Source organism: Lissotriton vulgaris, chromosome 12 (genome assembly GCF_964263255.1).
Source record: "Lissotriton vulgaris chromosome 12, aLisVul1.2, whole genome shotgun sequence".
Taxonomy (NCBI): Eukaryota; Metazoa; Chordata; class Amphibia; order Caudata; family Salamandridae; genus Lissotriton; species Lissotriton vulgaris.
This window is the reverse complement of record NC_141700.1, coordinates 559,339,651-559,360,248: the sequence shown is the minus strand read 5'-3', so window position 1 is coordinate 559,360,248 and position 20,598 is coordinate 559,339,651. Positions and strand designations below refer to the sequence as shown.

General features: G+C 49.5%; 1 pseudogene; it reads left to right on the top strand.

The window, feature by feature from the left end:
- Nucleotides 1–1,602: 1,602 nt before the first annotated feature.
- LOC147677741 (protein spire homolog 1-like) overlaps nt 1,603–20,598 on the top strand; it is a 34,477-nt pseudogene continuing 15,481 nt past the window's right edge.

The window sequence follows — 20,598 nt, the reverse complement described above, 5'->3', positions numbered from 1 at the left end:
CTAAAGCCCTTGTTAAAGAATTCTTCCCTAGGTTTGGAATGCCGAGAATGGTCTGGAGTGATAATGGGAGTGAATTTGTGGGTTGAGTGATAAAGAAAGTATGTGAAGGGCTAGGTATCCAACAAAAATTCCATGCTTCAAATCACCCCCAATCAGCTGGACTAGTAGAGTGCTATAATGGCCCACTAAAACTGAAATTGGCCAAGATCCAAGCGAGTTCTGGTCTTAAATGGCCTGACGCTCTGCCTTTAGCACTCCTATCAACAAGAATGACTGTGCATTCGCGAGTGGGACTTAGTCCCTATGAAATTGTGTTCGGACGCCCGGCCAACATATGGGGAGTGCCAAGGACAACAAAATTCAGTGAGATCGAACACCCTGTACTGCTTGATTATTTGTATGAATTGACGGCTAAATTGCGTGTTTTACACCAACAGGTTCACAATACTCTGCCTCAGGTCTCTGAAGCTCCAGGACATCCTATCGATCCTGGATCATGGGTGCTGGTCAAGAAAATCCAGTGGACAAAGAATGACCAGCCCCGTTGGACCGGCCCCCACCTCGCCGTTCTCTCAACAAGATCAGCTGTTCGAGTGGAAGGGAAAAAGAACTGGATCCACGGCGTACACTGCAAGAGGGTCCCTTTGCCTCTACCGTACGACCGGTGGGTCCAGGAGGGGATCGCTGACTCTGAGACTGTGCCTCGTTTTCTGCCTTTTAGCGATGCACGTGTAAAAGGAACAATTTCTAAACGAGAAAGTGACAATCTTTTGCAAGAAGCTGTGCCACCCTCAATTTGATTGAACACTACAGAGCCTGAACTCTTGTTCCAGAACCAGACAGTACCTGGAAAAAGCGGTTATAATTTGAGGCCCAGAACCATGGACAAATAAAAAAAATATTTTTTTTCTATTTTTGAAAGTGCAGCTCTCTCATCTGAGAAACTCTTATTTTTGTTTTTCGAATCGCCATCCGGGTTCAGCTGTTAGGGTCGTGGTTGCCCAAGTCTTTGGAGTGCAGCTGAAGACGTTAGGTCGACAGTTCTGGTCGGTCTAAGGGAGTTGCCCTGGACTGACAGAAGCATTCCTTAGCATAGAACACCCTACCGCCGCGAGCAGCAATTAGAGAGGATGGAGTTTGTCGAGATGGAGAGACCTGCCAAACAGATGGACTTTAAAGCCAGAATGTGTATATTGATGACAAAGAAACTATTTTTGACATTATGTATTTTCATGTTGCTTAGTGTAATGATGTTTTTAATAGGATATGTTTTATTCTCTTTTATAATAATAATAATAATAAAAACATTTATAGAGCGCCTGGCTGCACAAAACTGTGTGTCCCCGCGCTAACTGCTTACAATTCATAAACTGAGGAAGATGAAACCTGAGGGAGTAAAGACAGCAATTATTTAGGGAATAGAAGAGTTTTCAATTTAGCCCTAAATAGTGTTTCGGAGGGTTCCATCCGAAGAGGAAGTGGAAGGGCGTTCCAATATTTAGTGGCCAAAAAACGGAAGGATTTACCTCCCATTTTGGCTCTCGTAATGCGAGGAAGTTTGAATTGCATCATTCCTGATGATCTTAAGTCTCTTAACAGACAATGGATGGTCAGAAGGCTTCTGAGGTAGGTGGGGCCTTTTTTATGAGCTATACGATGGGCATAGCAGAGGCTTTTGAATCTAATTCTTTCCTTGACAGGAAGCCAATGTAGCTTGGTTAAGGCTGCTTTGGTAGATGTTCTTCTCGAGAGGCCAGGCACCATTCGAGCCGCTGCATTTTGAATGCATTGTAGCTGGTGCAGGCCTTTCTGATTGAGACCTATCAGGAGAGCATTTCCATAGTCCAGGTGGGGAGTTATGAGAGCATGGACTAATGCTTTTCTAGCTTTGGTGGGAATAAGGTCGATCATTTTTCGAAGAACCTTTAGTCTGCCGAAGCATATTCCTGTAGTTTTATTAACTTGGGATTTGCCAGAAAGATCCGAGTCTAGCATGATCCCTAGGTTTCTTACCGATTTAACGGGACTGGGTAATTCTCCCAGTTCACTAGGCCACCATGCGTGAGACCATATGGAGGTTTCCTTCCCTACCACCAGCACCTCTGTCTTGTCGCCATTTAAACGGAGACAATTGTTGTCCATCCAGGTGGCTACAGCCGCCATACAGTTGGAAAAGTTGACGGCATGGTCTTTACTATCCGGTGTTAATTTGAACATTAATTGAGTATCGTCAGCATAGCTGACAATGCCCACCCCAAAATTCTCTACAACGTGTGCCAGGGGTTCCATATAGATGTTGAATAAAGTAGGGCTCAAACTGGAGCCCTGTGGAACCCCATGGTTCACGCTGCGAGGAGATGACTTAAAGGGTGGGCAATACAGCTGGAACGATCTATCAGTAAGGAAGGATTCCATCCAGGCAAGAGCAGATCCTGTCACACCTAAATCCGAGAGGCGAGACAACAGCGTGGAGTGCAGCACGGTGTCAAATGCTGCACTGAGGTCGAGCATGACCAGCACTGCCGTCTCGCCCTCGTCCACCATCTTACGGATGTATTCTGTGGAGTACAGGACTGCGGATTCGGTGGAATAACCTGGTCTAAATCCCGATTGGGAAGGATGGAGTAATGTTTCTCTCTCCAAAAATGTCATGAGTTGTTTATTAACTACTTTTTCAATAATTTTGGCACAGTACGGGAGAAGGGAGATTGGTCTCAGGTTTTGAAGCTGAGAAATGGGAATATTCGTTTTTTTCTTTAAAGGGATTACTTGGGCTATTTTCCAAGCCTCTGGAACCAGACATTCCTGAAAGGATAGCGTAATCATATGACTGATATGATTAATAAGTGTGTTTTCCATAATGTCCTTACTCCTTTTCTGCGGGCACACATCATTAGGGGATCCTGAATGTATTCCATTTATGATCTTAAGTAGATCCTTTCTGTCAGGTGTAATGAATTTGTTAAGTGTGAGATTGTGTGTACAAGGAGCTTTAATAGGTACATTAGTATTAGTCAAATTAGTAGATTTAGTGAAAGTAGAATGGATTTTCTCTACTTTTTCTACAAAATAATCTGCTATTTGTTCGCATATTTCCGAGGAATACGTGTCTTGGGTATCTAGGCGTGAGGAATTTGTTAGTTCTTTAAAAATACAGAACATTTCCTAGCTGGGATTATTTGCCTCCTCAATTCTGTTTTTAAAGAAAGCACTCTTCTCTTCTCTTATCAATTTATGATATTCTTTAAGCTTAGTTGTATACTCTTTCTTAAGTTCAGGTGTATAGCTTTTTCTCCATTTGCGCTCCACTGATTTACATTGAGCTTTAGCAAGTTGGAGTTTTTCAGTGAACCACGGCTCTGATTTCCTTCTTCTGACTGGAGGTTTGGTGGTCCATGGTGCTATTTTGTCCAAAGCCTTACTTTGCCAAAGTTCGTAATTGTTCCATGTCTCTTGTAAGGATTGTCCCATGACAAGAGGTTGTTCATCTAATGAGCTTTTGAAACGGTCCGGGGTATAGTTCTTCCAATTGCGGCGTTTATGAGAATACGTTTTAGAAGGTGCAGGCATAGTGAGACTATTAGGTATTTCAAAATTTATCATATAATGGTCAGACCATATTAACGGAATAGGGGGGAATATGTCGATCCCTTCCCAACTAGCAAATATTGGGTCTAGAAGGTGTCCTTGTTGGTGGGTGGGATTAGTGGACAATAATTTTAAGCCCAATGAGTTGAGTGTGGTCTTTATTGTTTGTGCTTCTTTTGCATTAATATCTTCAAAATGAAGATTCAGATCACCTAAGATCATAAGGTTTTTATGTCTTATTGCCAGCTGGGTCGTTGCTTCTACAAGTTGATCACAAAAAGGACCCAAAGATCCAGGGGGTCGATAAATAAGTAAAGCTGTTATCGTATTAGATGCATCTAATTTTATGGAAAAAACACCGCATTCACTGTTAATGATGGTTTTAGTATTTAGAGTGCACTCTAACTCTTTTTTACAAATGAGTGCAAGTCCCCCACCTCGTTGTTTGTACCTGTCGATTCTAAGAAGACAGTAGTTGGGTGGTATAGCTTCTAAAATGTCGGGGGAGGATGACTCTTCTAACCATGTTTCAGTAAGGAACATTGTGTCAAAGTCATTGTTTATTAATAAGTCGTGGATTCCCGATTTATGCTTTATCATTGATCTGCAATTTAACAGTGTCATCTTCAATTTAACTATTGGTTCAGTGGTATTATTTAATGTAGGAAGTGACATGTTACATATATTGCAGTATGCGGGCAGCACTTCAGGGTCTATGGTGTGGAGGCAGGCTTGAGAACTATTCGTACCTATAGTAAGGAGGTCCGTTTTGGTATAATGAATACTATGCTGATCTGCGTCAGATGTTTGTTCTGTGCGAGCATGGAGTCCTGCCCCGCGCCCCGGTCGATCGCGGACGGGCGCAGACGGGCAGGACTCTGGCTTGACTCCGGCGCGCGATTGGCGCGCCCGCAATGCGCGTCCGCTGCGCGGAGCCATTGACGTATGGTTTTATGCACTCGGTAGCGCGACGTGCAGTGTGAGCCCTCAATAGATGGCCGCTTTCTATCTCAATAGCTCCGTTAGTCCCCAATGATGACGGTCAAAGATTCGACCACACCCCCAGGGCAGGGCGAGAATTAAGTCGTCAGACTAAAGAGCAATGTAAATTTAAAAGACAATCGCCTTTGCTTTGATGTACGTTAAGAAAGCAGTCAATGCTCGATCAGAGAAACGCTAAGGGGAGGGAAAGGACACACGGGGAAAAGGTAATACAATTTAAAATCAGCAGCGAGATAATTTTTAAAATAAATGATCCTCCCGGCTCAAGCCTCAGGAGTAAAGTGCAGGCAGTCACTTTTCAAGTGACCTTTGCACCAACTACACAGCCCATACCTCCTTCTACTGTTTCCTCGCATTCTTTTCACCCTCTGCCTGAGCATGAGTCCACTAGAAGATTAGAGTTTATCAATAACTCCTTCATTCAGCTCTTACACCAACACCAATTAGTAGTGAACACAACTAATTGTTGGGTGTGTGGTCTTATGCCACATACAACAGATAAGCGTATCCCATACTTGGTCTTACCATTTAGTTACAATGGTTCTTTGTGGGCGTTTCAGACGATGTTCATATATGCCATCGAACCATATCCCCCACGTTCCACGAGAAGTAACTCGAGCAACAAGGCATTGGTAGTGGGAATCGCAAATATGAGCAGAAACATTGACTCGTATAGAACGATTCCCAGAGATGAGTTACAAGCTTACGCTAGATGGAATGTAACAGGATATGAAGTTACTCTGAGTGAGAACCAGCGAGCAAAGAGATCCTCCCCGATTTGGATTGTACCCCATCAGGGTCACCTATGTCTGCAAGGTAATGGCAAGAATCCCAGAGCTCAGTTAGGGAAAAGTATCTGCATTGAAACATATGTTTTTGCGTCTCAGATTTCCCCTTCGTTTCTAGCAGCTAAGGGTACCTATTTCATCTGCCATGATAGAGCCTATACATGGTTGCCCCCTGACTTCTCGGGCACATGGTTTGTTTCGTTCCTGTTGCCTCCCACCTACACGGCCGCGGCAGATTACCATAAGACCAGGATAGTTAGAGGTGTCATCAGTAAAGAAGACACTGCAGGACAAGAATTTGGAGATTTCGTAAAGAGTTTTCTGCCGTTTTGGGGACCCATGGTTAACAGCAGGAACATAAGGCAATTGACAAGGGTGGTTGAATCCACTGTAGTTGAAACCGCCGGTGCCCTTAGTAATTTGACGGCTGAGCTCCAGTCGGATCACCTTATGACTCTTCAGAACAGGGTCGCATTAGACGTCATACTTGCAGACCGAGGTGGGGTATATAAAGTGATCCAACCAAGTTGCTGTGTTTTCAACCCAGATAACGCTTCAACAGTCTACCAGGCTATTTCCAAACTGCATAAGATCTCTGAATCTATTCACGTGGATAAAGGAGATTGGTAATTGATGGGGTGGTTCTGGGAACTGATATCCGCCTGGGGATGGAAGATTCTGTTAGTCATTGGGATGATCTTAGCCATTCTTTTCCTGTTCTGTCTGTGTGTACAGTGTGCTCCTGCAATATGTGGCCTCTGTGCTACATCGTGTGTAAGGAAACCTGTATCAAGAAACGAGCTAAGCAATAGGATGATGCTACAGCAACATCTCAATGACTTTATGAATATAGACCTGGACTCAGATTAGCGGGAGTATAGGTTATTGCCTATGTAAGGGCAAAAGGAGGGTCTGTGGTACTGAAAATTCTGGACCCGTGTTATAAACATCGTCGTATCATGACGATTTTGGTATCAGCAGACCGAGAATGATTAGAATACTATGCACAAGCATTTTCGTCATATTCGGGTGACGAAATCACCCTGAAATCAGAGTTTCCGTCCTGAACCCTCGGGTTCCATTTTGTGAACGGCAGCCATTTTGTGATTGCCCTCACATAGGCCAAATGACTAAGGCCAAAAAACGAGTCTGAAGGACACGTACATCTTTGCCGACTCCTCTGTGACCTGGGCAAGCTGACTCCACTGCCTGAAGCCAAACCTGTTTGGCCAGTTCCTTTCCAAGTGGCCGAATGAGATTAGTATCAAAGCACAACATATCATAAACCTTTCATCGCACACAAACCATGCCTAATCTTACACACACCTGTCCCTGTTTCTTTCTTTATGACTTGCTTTACGAGGAGGAGGTGCCCGTTTTTATTGGGGGTCCGTCGATATCTGATGAAAATACTGTGCCTTGCCGGGTAATTGATTGTGGGCTGAACAAACTGAAATATGGGCTTGTCATCATGACTCTGCTTTTTCTTTGTAGTGAAAATATGTGAATGGTCAACTGGTAAATAAGGAATGTTTGCCTAAAGCATAATATTTAGTAAAAAAGGAAAGGCTGGCTTTGTAAGATTGAGCAGTCTCCTGAGAATATACACCGTGTTGTACTTCTAGGATACCTGTTACTGGCTGCAGCCAATAAATACGATCTTTGACTTCACCAAGAAGTCTCTGTGTTTCTGTAGTCTGAAACAGGAAGGACTCGAAGTCTTAGGGTGTGTTCCCTGGCACTGCTGGGTTCTTAAAAACCCAGTACTTCACCGGTGAGCTCTCTCCACACAGAAGAGGGGCGACAGGCCTTCCGTGGTCACGTGATCTCGGAACCATTGCTCCATGAATTCCGTTGCGCGGGCTCCCTCGCTCCGTTCCGGAAGCCCAATGACGCAGATATTGTTCAGTCGGTTGCGGCCTTCCCCATCCTCCACGCGCTCCATTAGGGACTTCACTTGTTGTTGTATTTGTTGGATGGAGGTGGTATGTTCTGCCACCGTCGGGGTGAGGTCCGTCAGTGTCGCACCTTGGTCTTTAACTCTGTCCGCTAATTTGCCGTGATCGGCTTTCAATAGCGAAAGATTAGTGGTAAGGGTTCCCATCTGTGCTTCCATTGCGATTCTGGAGTCCCTGATTTCTTGCAGTATCAGGTCTAGTTTGTCCATTTGTTGGTCTCCAGTAAGGGCTGGGTTAGTCACTGTCTGCCTGAATCCTTCCGGGCCGGTCTCTAGGGTGTGTCCCGCCGGTGGTCCGTTTTTGCGTCCAGTGTTTTTGCCCCTTTCCGGACCATGGCTGCCTCCTTCGGGTATGATCAGTGTCCGGGAGCGGGACCCGGGGCAGGGAGCCTCCCAACAGCAATACCTTCTCTTTTCAGGTTTAACCTGTCTCGTGTCCCCAAGTGTCGTCGGTGGATATATGTCCCAGCAAGTAGGGTCCGCCTGGGTTACCTCTTGGTGGGCAGCTGCTGGCACCTATTGGGCTTCGTCCCGAGGAGTCATGGGGGGCCACCCGCAGTGTGTTCCCAGCAGTCTCTCTCCCTCCTCCCTGCGATGTCGTGCAGCAGGGGTCCAGGCGGCCTTCATGCAGTGCAGAGCGACTGCGGCGATACACAGTACTCCTGGGCCCTCCACGCGGTCTTGCGCCACCTGTCCCAGTGGCCTGCAGTGAATTTCACCCCAGGCTGTGTCAGGGGGGAGAAGGGGTGGAGAGAGGGAGGAGGGAGAAGCAGGCCTGTCCCCTCCGCAGCACCCCCGTGCCCCCCTACCCCCGATGCCTCTCCAGGTGGTCATTCAGGGCCGCAGAGCCGGTGCGGTGCGGTAATCAGGCTGCCCCTGGCCAGGTCCCGTCTCGGCAGCCCAGCTTATATTTTAAAAGTACCTCCAGACCAGCCCAGTCCGTCTCCAGCGCTGTGGAAGGCAGTGTCACGAGCAATCTCACCGGGGCAGTTTCGGGCTTTACCGGCGGATGGCGCCCAGCGTTCCGGGCATGTCCTCCACTCAAGGTCCCGGCTTTTGATGCGGAGATAGGCCCCAGGTTTCCCTCTCCCGGCCGCTCGATAGTCCCGGCTCCTAGGACCGCCAAAGTTTTGCCGAGTCGTCCGGGGGCCCTGCGGAGCTAGTGCCTCTCCTCTATGGCGTCACTCTGCCCCTCAGAAGCGTCCTCCAGGATCTTTCCTTCCCGGCGGCACCGGAGCTCTAGCAGACTCCGTCCGCCATCATGGCCTGCTAGCCACGCCCCCCCTGTGTCCACAGACTTTAGATTATCCTGGAACGAAACTCTGATACGAAACTCTTGGACCTTCGATGTTCTATTCTGACTAGAAGACTAAAGACATCTCCCTTGTTGTCAAGGAGTGACCACCCTGTGCAAACAGGCACCACCAGTAACTTGACGGTCTGCTTTGTCGACGCTCCCACCGGAACCCGAAGACTCAGCGACACAGGAACTGGACTCTCAGACTTCTCTGACTCCGACCCACATTCACAGCAAAGCTGAGACCCGTGGCGGACACGAGAGACGTGGGACCGGACACCCTGAACATCCTGCATTTTGCTAACAGTGCAACTACCGAGCCACCCTCGCAATTGTGCATTGGGGTACTAGAAGCCCGAGACCCGAGCGCCATTTGCACCAAAGCTCATCCCTCCACACTCCACGAGTGCCGCGTGGGGCCCGCTCTTGCATTTCAGCTCAACGCGTCCTCCTGGTTGCTAGCCTACTGGCTAGTGAGCCCTCCGAAGACAAACCTTTGAAACTAAACTGCTTCCCTGGTTGCTCCAGGCTTGCTCCAGCTTCCCTGCAAAGGAGAAGCCCCTCAGACCTTGCTTGTCTGACCCGAAGCCAATCTTCACTTCCTGCGAGGATTGCGTTTGCCAAGGCTTGTTGGGTCCAATCCGGATACCGACACCGCAGTCAACTAGATCCTTCGAGGGACAGCTCGAATCCAGCTACTGGTTGTCGTCGACACCTCCTGGTCCTCGTGGCTGCAGAGACAAGCTTCACCTCTTCACCTGAGATCATCGCGACATCGCCCAGTTCCTTCCTGGTCACTGGTTAGTGACCAAGACTCAGTCCCATCTGCTTTCAGGTTCTTCACTTCTTCGATCCACCCTTGGATCCACCCGAACACTCTTCCACTGGCCGCCTGCACCACTTCTTTTGCAGATCTCCATTGAAAGCATTGACGAAATCCGACACGAAAAGACACCTATGTACCCGGCTTCCCTGGGTGAGGTAACTCGAGTACTCTGGTGCTCCCGTGGGTATTGTCTCTCCAAGTGTCCTAGTTTAAAGGGGTTTTGTCGTAGTCCATCTGGAAGTGCCCTTAAACAGTAACTTTGTAACTTCTTCGTTCTCCATTATAAGTAAATGGTAACTCGCGACTGTGTTTAGACACTGCACGCGTCTCCGATGGGTCTCCTACTTCCTAACCTTAGGTTGTCTAGTGTAGCCCCAGCGATTCCCTAGCCTGATTCACTATTCACTATTTCTGAAGTGGTTCTTATACCACTTACTTAGTATATGGTTTGTGAGGCCCCTGGGCAAAACTGTATTTGTGCAACTTATCGTATGCTATTTGAGTAACTTGTGATGTACTTTGATCTCTGACCTCATAAAGAGTTCAGAGGGGTTGTGTTAGAAATAAATACATATATATTTGATTTATACCTTGTGTGGTGTCCTTTCATTTGGTATTCAAGGGATTATAATTGGTAAAACAGCTTGCTTCACATGCTCTCTGAGGTCTTAGCCTAAGACTGCTGGTACATGCTACCACTAGGATATCTTGTCTATAAGGTTGACTCTACAACCACCATCAATGAGGGTCATTAGACTGGTGCAAGGAGCCCACTAGAATAGTGGACATCATATGCCAGGCTAACCTCTCACATTCCCTATCCAGAGGAGCGGTTGGTAGAGGTCTGGACAACCAGACTCTCTGTGTGGGGTGGGTGGACAGAAAAGCAGGGTCGCACGGAGTCCGGCGGTGGCGTCTGGCCACGTTCCTATCCACAGGAGCCCCTGTGGTGGGCCTGACCCAACTGACCATAAGAATGTCAGTCAGTGCGCATTGAACGGCAGCAGAGGCTCCGAAGAGCTTACTGCCGGCTGGAGCACCTTAGTGAGGAGGTTAGTCCTCAGGGCCACCGTAGGGAGTTCAAGGTCATGGGCCTCGGCTGCCCTATTCAAAACCACACTAAAGGTTGCTCCCTCCTCCAAAGCCACAGGAGGAGGAGAAAGGAAGCCAAGGTCAGGTGATTGGTCAAGACCACTGGTATCCCCTAACTCTTCTGCTCTGTCCTGATGTCACAATGCTGTGTGAGAGGGTCCTAAGACACCTCCCATTCCTCCCCTTCCTCCATGGCCTGAGGAACAGGTTGAAAAGATGGAGGCTGAACATAGGGATGGAAATCCCCCATCGGCGTCGGTATCAGCGTCAAACGGAGCTGGACCGGCGCAGTGTTCAGTTCGGGCTGAAATCGGGGCGAACGTCCCAGACGACGTCACAGGCAGTACAGGGGAAGTTGACGCCGGCACAGGAGTCATAAAGTCAACCGGCGTCGACCAAGATCCAGACCTGGATCCAAGGAGGTCCTGCAATGCCGGGACCGAAGTCGCCGGCGGCACAGAGGCAGAAGCTGCCGGCAGGACAGGGCAAAGACCCCCAGACAGGCCCACGGGGCCCGAAGGTGCACCAGTGGGGGCAGAGGGCCCGAGAAGAGCAGCCAAGGCTGCAAGAAAGTCATGCACCTGGGCCGGAGTCGCTCCCAGATCCGGAACGGGTGGGTAGGCCGGGATTGACTGCACAGACTCTGCCAGAGCCACGGGGTGGTACCGCCCCACCCTCATCCGCGTTCCGCGACTGGCGAGGGGAAGCCTGAGAACGATGAGACTTCTTCGACTTCTGGGAGTGCCTCGACTTACTTGACCAGAGTGGAGGACTTGGAACCCGAAGAATGGTGATGGTGGCTCCGCGACCGGTCCCTCGTCTTCCTCCTCGACCAGGACCTTGTACGGCATGGAGCCGACTGCCGGGCTTCCAGCAACTTTCGGGACCGCTCCCGCAAAGTCTTCGGCACCATGGCCAGCAGTCGGACCACGACCTGGGGTAATGGTCGCGCTCCAGGCAGTAGAGACACACGTCATGGTGGTCGGTCACAGACACCATGTGGAGACAGGCTCCGCAGGACTTGAAACCGGGCATCCCTACTCAGCACCAGGACTCGATAGACTCGAAAAATGGAGACAAAAAAATCTAAAAAACTCAGTCAAAGAGTGACTGGCTTACTTGCACTTTCCGGATCTGCGCTTGCTGGCGCAGAAAAAGAAAGAACTGACATCAGCGTGTGAGGGCGGCGTCTAAGTAGCTGCTGCAAAGTCATCCCGGCGACCACGGCGCCAACGACTGACGCGGAGCCGCACAATGCTATTCCGAAGAGCAGGGGTACTGCTGGCGAAAACTTTCCGGATCCAGTCTGACGCCTGGGGGTAATTCTAAGGCAAGGAATCTATCACTACCATGTTTCTTTCAGATTTGTATTTCACAGTTGTTTACCATAGCCTTATAGCCCGCTGCTGAGTTGTTAAAGGCCCTGAACCTGAGCAGCTCATGCCTATAACAAGGGATAGGGCTTTCAACAACCAGTATAGCCCGAGACAGAAAGGCGATACTGGCATTAGAACATTCCACTCCATGAGGGTCGAATTTACCAAATCAAAAAGGAAGATGCAAAAACACAAGTATTGGATGTGCAACTTTGGGCTTATACCACTCATTATGAGTCCTGAGCCACTCCATTGTGTTCAATGGTGCTCTCAGTGTGTGTATATATATATATATATATATATATATATATATATATATATATATATATATATATATCTGCTGAGGGCCATTCCGGTTATTAAAGGCCCTGAACCTGAGTTACAGTCCAGAGCCCCTGGTGAGGGCCTTTAACAACCGGAATTGCCCGAGGCAAAAGGGCTAATAGTCTATTAGAACATTCCACCAACTCCTGTAAAGCATACCTTGTAACATGCTGATCACACTTGTATTTTCTGTGGATAGCTCACTGGATTAATACTTTGATCACAAAGATCTTTTCATCACTTGCAGTTCATAAGGTTCAATCCTTCTAATATAGCATAGTGAGCTATCAAAGAGCTGCATGCAAAATGCAAGGTTTAAGTTACTGTTTTTGTACTCTCAATCGTTCCTTATTCTAAGGTGGCTAAAAGGGGTTCCTTAAGTAATAATACATAGTTATTAGTTAGAAAACCCCAATCACTGCGTTACATTTTAAATCCTGAGAGCACTGTTAACATTCAATGCCAACCAGTATAGATGCAAAAGGTACAAATGATGGAAAGACTGCTGAACAATGCAAACATTCACCCCAGTCACAAAGATCTGGGTTTAATCCATCATTATTTTGCCCACCACGCCACCCCTGTTTGGACCTAGCCATATGCAAATTAGTCTGGACCCTGATCCTCATGGGAACAGTCCAGCCCTAACTGCCAAGCAAGTTCCTCCCTGGACAGGAAATCAAGCATCCTGGGACCGGTTTTGGGGCATCACCCCAAAGGTTTTAACCCAAACCATCATCATAATCAATCATTTTTATTCGGCTTCCATACTTTTCTGGACAACCATAAAAGCACATAATAAAAACATTGCCTGATATAAAAACAAAAAAAAAGACGGAATCAATTCTGAGTGCAGAAATTTAAACAGTACATAAAAACTAGTATTTCATGCGGTTTTAAAATTCACAAAAGTGCTAGTGCGTCTCGAGTTAATCATAATTCTTACGGTAGTTAATAAAAGCCTTTAAATAAACAAGCAACTGATTTAGCACAGAGTTCAGTATCTAGGCATTGTAAAGCAAGGAAAGCCGAACGACAAGTTCGCAGGCCCATGAGTTTCACCATAGGTATAATCCAACTCCTTCGTGGGAACACGTAATAGCTGCAGAATAATACTACGTAAAGTGAAGATTGTTCTGAAATTTCATTGCACTGACACAATGGGAGATTATTAGACCAGTCGTTCCGTTTCGGGAATGTTATCAAACGATAATAAATGTTAAAACGGAACCTAGTCAATAGGTATTTCTCGTAGCCATTAAGATTGTACTGCAAGTATGATTGCACCCCAAAAGAGGTCTGAATGGCTAAGATCTGGCTATTCGTAGTTTTACTAATTTCCTGGGTTAATCGTAGCTCTCGGAGGTGGGATAAACATAGAGTTTTTAGGTTTTTCCTTGATATTCCTACGATGGTTGTTGGGTGACAAAAATAGGATGCTAAATTCAGATCTTTAAAAAAAAAATTACGGACGTAAACAAACCAGGGGATATTTTTCCATTGGTCCAACCCAAGGCAATCAGTAATCAAAGAACGGGTCAGTTTGCAGTATTCGGTTTGCCAGACATGATGCCATAAAAGAATTGGCTGGATACCAATAATATCTGCTAGATAATCCAGACCTAGTTCGATATGGCAACCAAAGGTCGGTGAGCTCTTAGGAACAGCCAGAAGGTACCTTATAAAGCCATTCTCTACCTTTTGGAGGGAATCTACAGCATTGTGGCCCCAAACACCAGCACCGTATGTTGCTACAGTGAGGCATTTCGCCTGATATATTTTAATCATTTCTTGGAGTGGACGCTTCCCCAGCTTTTGGGCAAAGGCCACCAAAGCGGTGGTGGCTCTAAGGAATAACAGCTTCCTAGCCGAGATTGCTTGTTGCCAGCAAGACTTTTTGTCAATTAAAATGCCCAGATAGGGATAGGAGTTGGTACATTCCAATTTGGTGTTATCAATAAAGATACCTTTTGACTTTTTTACACTTTTACCTAGATGCATTACATAGGTTTTCTTAGTATTGACCATAAGATCTAAACTGACCATAAAGTGGCAGTATTTGTCAAGGAGAGACTGTAGTTGGAGTGGTGTTCTGGCCATGATCACCGCGTCGTCCGCGTAAAGTAACGCGGGAATTGGACGGTGATCAATTGTGGGCAAGTCCTGACTCCCTTCCAACATTGCAAGCTCTAAACCATTGGTGTAAAGGTTAAATAGAAAGGGAGCCAGAACGCAGCCTTGTCTAACTCCCTTTACCACGGGAAATGGATCAGTAAGTTCCCCTCCTTGGCCAAATCGAACTCTGGCCGAGGCCTCTGAGTATAGTTCTTGCATAAAGTGAACGAACAGGGGGTTTACGCCCAATTTCAAAAGTATTGTCCACAGCTTAGAATGGGAAACACAATCAAATGCTGCGGACAAATCTACATATGCCAAATGGAGATGGCCGCTCCTTGCTCCAACATATTTTCCCATTAATAGGGATAAGTTTAATGCTTGTTCTACAGTCCCCAAACCTTCACGGAACCCATATTGTAGGTCTGATATTATATGGTTTTCAGTGGCCCAGTCCTGTAATCTTTGAAGAACTAACCGGCCCGCCACTTTACCAACCGAGTCCAGGAGGGAGATGGGCCTGTAACAGGCTGGGTTGTTTTGATCGCCCTTTTTAAATATGGGAAGCAAAATTGAGGTGGACCATGATTTAACTAAACCTGTCATGGTTACAGCTTCAAACACCCGAGTACGAATTGGGGACCATAGCTCTGGGTTATGTGTAAAAATGTCCACTGGCACCCCGTCGGGGCCTGGAGCTTTCCCACCTTTGGAGGCCATCAGGGCAGTAATCACTTCTTCGTGGTCAAACAGCAAATGGATTGGATACATTGTATGATCCTGAAGAGCACCCCTCCCTACCAGATCTGTACAGGATTGTTTAGCACCTATAGTGGGGCCAAACATTTTTGAGAAATGAATTACCCAAGCACTTACGTCCACTGCTACTTCTATTCTTGGGATGGATTCTGAGTTTGTAAGGAAGGGGGTTTTGACAACACGCCAGAAAGTAGTGCTGTCATTCAAGCAGCAACTCTGATGTAATTGATCCCATAGGCCGTTTTTTAGGGCTCGCCTGCTGTGCGCATGCGCATAGCTGGCGAAGCTCTAAAGGGGCTTAAACAGTGTTTAAACACCGGCGATTCAACTGGCGATTTCTTCAAGTGCATGTGCGCTTTTTAGGTCATTGCGCAAGCGCAAGCCCTAAAAAGCGCGTGCACAATGCCACCAGCCGCCTGCCTGCCTACCTTGCATTACCACATCAAAGACGAGCTTATCAGCGTGCGCTCAGCATTTCTCCTCCCAGCGCATTCCTCATCCCCTAATTATTCACGGCTAACATTAATTCATGGTAGCTCGCCTGTCTTCCGCAACTTAGTGATTTTCTCCTGGCTGATATTTTTACCTCTGTGTTGCTTTCATTTGTATGTTGCCATTGCATTCTGCCATGTAACATCCCACACGTTTTTCAAACAATGATGCAACACACGAAGAAGGGATGGTGAAGTTATTCTGGTCAGGAGGCTTATTTGTACTTAAAACCAACACTTTGGTATGACGAAAGTGTCAAATAATCACGTTGTTTACGCAATTTAACAAAATTTGGTGCACACACGCGAAAAATACTATAGCATTTTCATAGTATGTGAAAAATGCAGCATATATTTATCTCGTGGATTTCTTAATATATGTATTGTTTCCAAATATTCTAGTTTTGCTCAAATATTCCTTTTTCATAGTTTATGCCCATGTTAGACTTTAAATTAAAAGAAAGTTTCTACACTTAAAGATGGTCGGCATGTTTGTGTAGCGATTTCAGATGCTTGCCTCTTGTGCAGACTTATTTGTCCCTTTTGTGTTTTTACTACCGCACAGCAAGGCTGGAGCTTTGGGTCATAGAGGTGTACGCATAAGCACATGATCTGTGCATTAAGATTGCCCGATTGTATTGCAGGGCTGCTTTGTGAAATGGTAAGGGGGACAGCCTCTCCTTACCTCGACGGGCCTGCCCAGTATAAGTTGCTGCAAAGACAGCACAATGGTGACCGCAGAGGTGACCATGGCAGACACTGCCAGGATCATGTCCCCTTCGGAGTCTCCCTTTTCTTCCACCCACTGCACAATCCTGCTCTTCCTGATTCGCGTGGATGTTGGGGTGGCCTTACACAACAGTTGGAAGCGGCGGGTAGAACTTGCACCCTGCTTGTCCAGTTGTCCCCCTTAAACTGTGCATCCTAGCTTCCTTCTCTGTTGAAAAATCATCCTGCACTTTACAATTGCAGAGGAAAGTTGTTTCGACGTGCAACACAAGTGCGGCATTGTCAGCGGAAGGAGCAAACCTTTCTAACTCTGGGTGGAAGTTGTAAAGTTTGCTTCCTCCCCACAAAACAGATGCAGCACCGGCAACAGCAGATCAAAAATGTGTGTTGGAAATGCATACCCTTCGCTGCTACCCACACACTGCCTCTTTTTTTTATTAATCACGTTGCTTAACTTCTCACCAGTTAAAACGATTGGCATTGTCTGTTCTTGTTTGTCTGTGTCTCCGGGGCAGGGTTTGTTGGATTGCCTCAGTGTCTCACACAGATGTGACTCTTTACCCTGCAAGCCTACACAGTCATGGCTCAACACACACACCTCTTTAAATATTCTTTGCATCCCAATCACCCGCAGACAAACTAGCCCGCTTAGGTTACAAAAAAAAAGCATTTGCAATGGAATAGGTGTCACATATCCGAATCTTTGACCTATTGGTATTGTAAATAATGCCTTTTATTTATGTGCACTGCACAGCAGAACTCCATACAGCTCCACCAAGGCACCCACCACACAGCTCCACCGATGCACCCACCACACAGCTCCACCGAGGCACCCACCACACAGCTCCACAGATGCACCCACCACTCAGCTCCACAGATGCACCCACCACACAGCTCCACCGAGGCACCCACCACACAGCTCCACCGATGCACCCACCACACAGCTCCACCTACACAGCTCCACCGATGCAGCCACCACACAGCTCCACGAGGCACCCATCATACAGCTCCACCGAGGCCCCCACCACACAGCTCCACCAATGCACCCACCACACAGCTCCACCTACACAGCTCCACCGATGCACCCACCACACAGCTCCACCGAGGCACCCACCACACAGCTCCACCGAGGCACCCACCACACAGCTCCACCGATGCAGCCACCACACAGCTCCACCGACACAGCTCAACCGATGCATCCACCACCCACCTCCACGATACACCCACCACACAGCTCCACCGACACAGCTCCACCGATGCACCCACCACACAGCTCCACCGAGGCACCCACCATATAGCTCCACCAAGGCACCCACCACACAGCTCCACCGATGCACCCACCACACAGCTCCACCGATGCACCCACCACACATCTCCACCGATGCACCCACCACACAGCTCCACCGATGCACCCACCACACAGCTCCACCGATGCACCCACCACACAGCTCCACCGATGAACCCACCACACAGCTCCACCGAGGCACCCACCACACAGCTCCACCGAGGCACCCACCACACAGCTCCACCGAGGCACCCACCACACAGCTCCACCGAGGCACCCACCACACAGCTCCACCGATGCAGCCACCACACAGCTCCACCGATGCAGCCACCACACAGCTCCACCGACACAGCTCCACCGATGCACCCACCACACAGCTCCACCGAAGCACCCACCACACAGCTCCACAGATGCACCCAGCTCCACCGAGGCACCTACCACAAAGCTCAGCCGAGGCACCCACCACACAGCTCCACCGATACACCCACCACACAGCTCCACCGATGCACCCACCACACAGCTCCATCAATGCACCCACCACACAGCTCCATCAATGCACCCACTAAGCTCCACCGATGCACCCACCACACACCTCCACCTACACAGCACCACCGATGCACCCACCACACAGCTCCACTGATGCACCCACCACACAACTCCACTGATGCACCCACCACACAGCTCCACTGATGCACCCACCACACAGCTCCACTGATGCACCCACCACACAGCTCCACTGATGCACCCACCACACAGCTCCACTGATGCACCCACCACACAGCTCCACTGATGCACCCACCACACAGCTCCACTGATGCACCCACCACACAGCTCCACTGATGCACCCACCACCCAGCTCCACCGATGCACCCACCACACAGCTCCACCGACACAGCTCCACCTATGCACCCACCACACAGCTCCACTGATGCACCCACCACACAGCTCCACCTACACAGCTCCACCGATGCACCCACCACACTGCTCCACCGATGCACCCACCACACAGCTCCACCGATGCACCCACCACACAGCTCCACCGATGCACCCACCACACAGCTCCACCGATGCACCCACCACACAGCTCCACTGATGCACCCACTACACAGCTCCACTGATGTACCCACCACACAGCTCCACCGAGGCACCCACCACACAGCTCCACCGAGGCACCCACCACACAGCTCCGCCGAGGCACCCACCACACAGCTCCGCCGAGGCACCCACCACACAGCTCCACCGATGCAGCCACCACACAGCTCCACCGACACAGCTACAATGATGCACCCACCACCCAGTTCCACCGAAGCACCCACCACACAGCTCCGACACAGCTCCACCAATGCACCCACCACACAGCTCCACAGATGCACCCACCACACAGCTCCACAGATGCACCCACCACACAGCTCCACAGATGTACCCACCACACAGCTCCACAGATGTACCCACCACACAGCTCCACAGATGCACCCACCACACAGCTCCACAGATGCACCCACCACACATCTCCACCGATGCACCCACCACACAGCTCCACAGATGCACCCACCACACAGCTCCACCGACGCACCCACCACAGCTCCACCGATGCACCCACCACACAGCTCCACCGAGGCACCCACCACATAGCTCCACCGAGGCAGCCACCACACAGCTCCACCGATGCAGCCACCACACAGCTCCACCGATGCAGCCACCACACAGCTCCACCGACACAGCTCCACCAAAGCACCCACCACACAGCTCCACAGATGCACCACCACCCAGCTCCACCGAGGCACCCACCACAAAGCTCCATCAATGCACCCACTAAGCTCCACCGATGCACCCACCACACAGCTCCACCTACACAGCTCCACCGAGTCACCCACCACACAGCTCCACTGATGCACCCACCACACAGCTCCACCGAGGCACCCACCACACAGCTCCACCGATGCAGCCACCACACAGCTCCACCGACACAGCTCAACCGATGCATCCACCACCCACCTTCACGATACACCCACCACACAGCTCCACCGACACAGCTCCACCGATGCACCCACCACACAGCTCCACCGAGGCACCCACCATATAGCTCCACCAAGGCACCCACCACACAGCTCCACCGATGCACCCACCACACAGCTCCACCGATGCACCCACCACACAGCTCCACCGATGCACCCACCACACAGCTCCACCGATGCACCCACCACACAGCTCCACCGAGGCACCCACCACACTGCTCCACCGAGGCACCCACCACACAGCTCCACCGAGGCACCCACCACACAGCTCCACCGAGGCACCCACCACACAGCTCCACCGAGGCAGCCACCACACAGAGCTCCACCGATGCAGCCACCACACAGCTCCACCGATGCAGCCACCACACAGCTCCACCGACACAGCTCCACCGATGCACCCACCACCCAGCTCCACCGATGCACCCACCACACAGCTCCACCAAAGCACCCACCACACAGCTCCACAGATGCACCCTGCTCCACCGAGGCACCTACCACAAAGCTCAGCCGAGGCACCCACCACACAGCTCCATCAATGCACCCACTAAGCTCCACCGATGCACCCACCACACAGCTCCACCTACACAGCTCCACCGATGCACCCACCACACAGCTCCACTGATGCACCCACCACACAGCTCCACTGATGCACCCACCACACAGCTCCACTGATGCACCCACCACACAGCTCCACTGATGCACCCACCACCCAGCTCCACTGATGCACCAACCACCCAGCTCCACCGATGCACCCACCACACAGCTCCACCGACACAGCTCCACCTATGCACCCACCACACAGCTCCACCGATGCACCCACCACACAGCTCCACCTACACAGCTCCACCGATGCACCCACCACACAGCTCCACCGATGCACCCACCACACAGCTCCACCGATGCACCCACCACACAGCTCCACCGATGCACCCACCACACAGCTCCACCGATGCA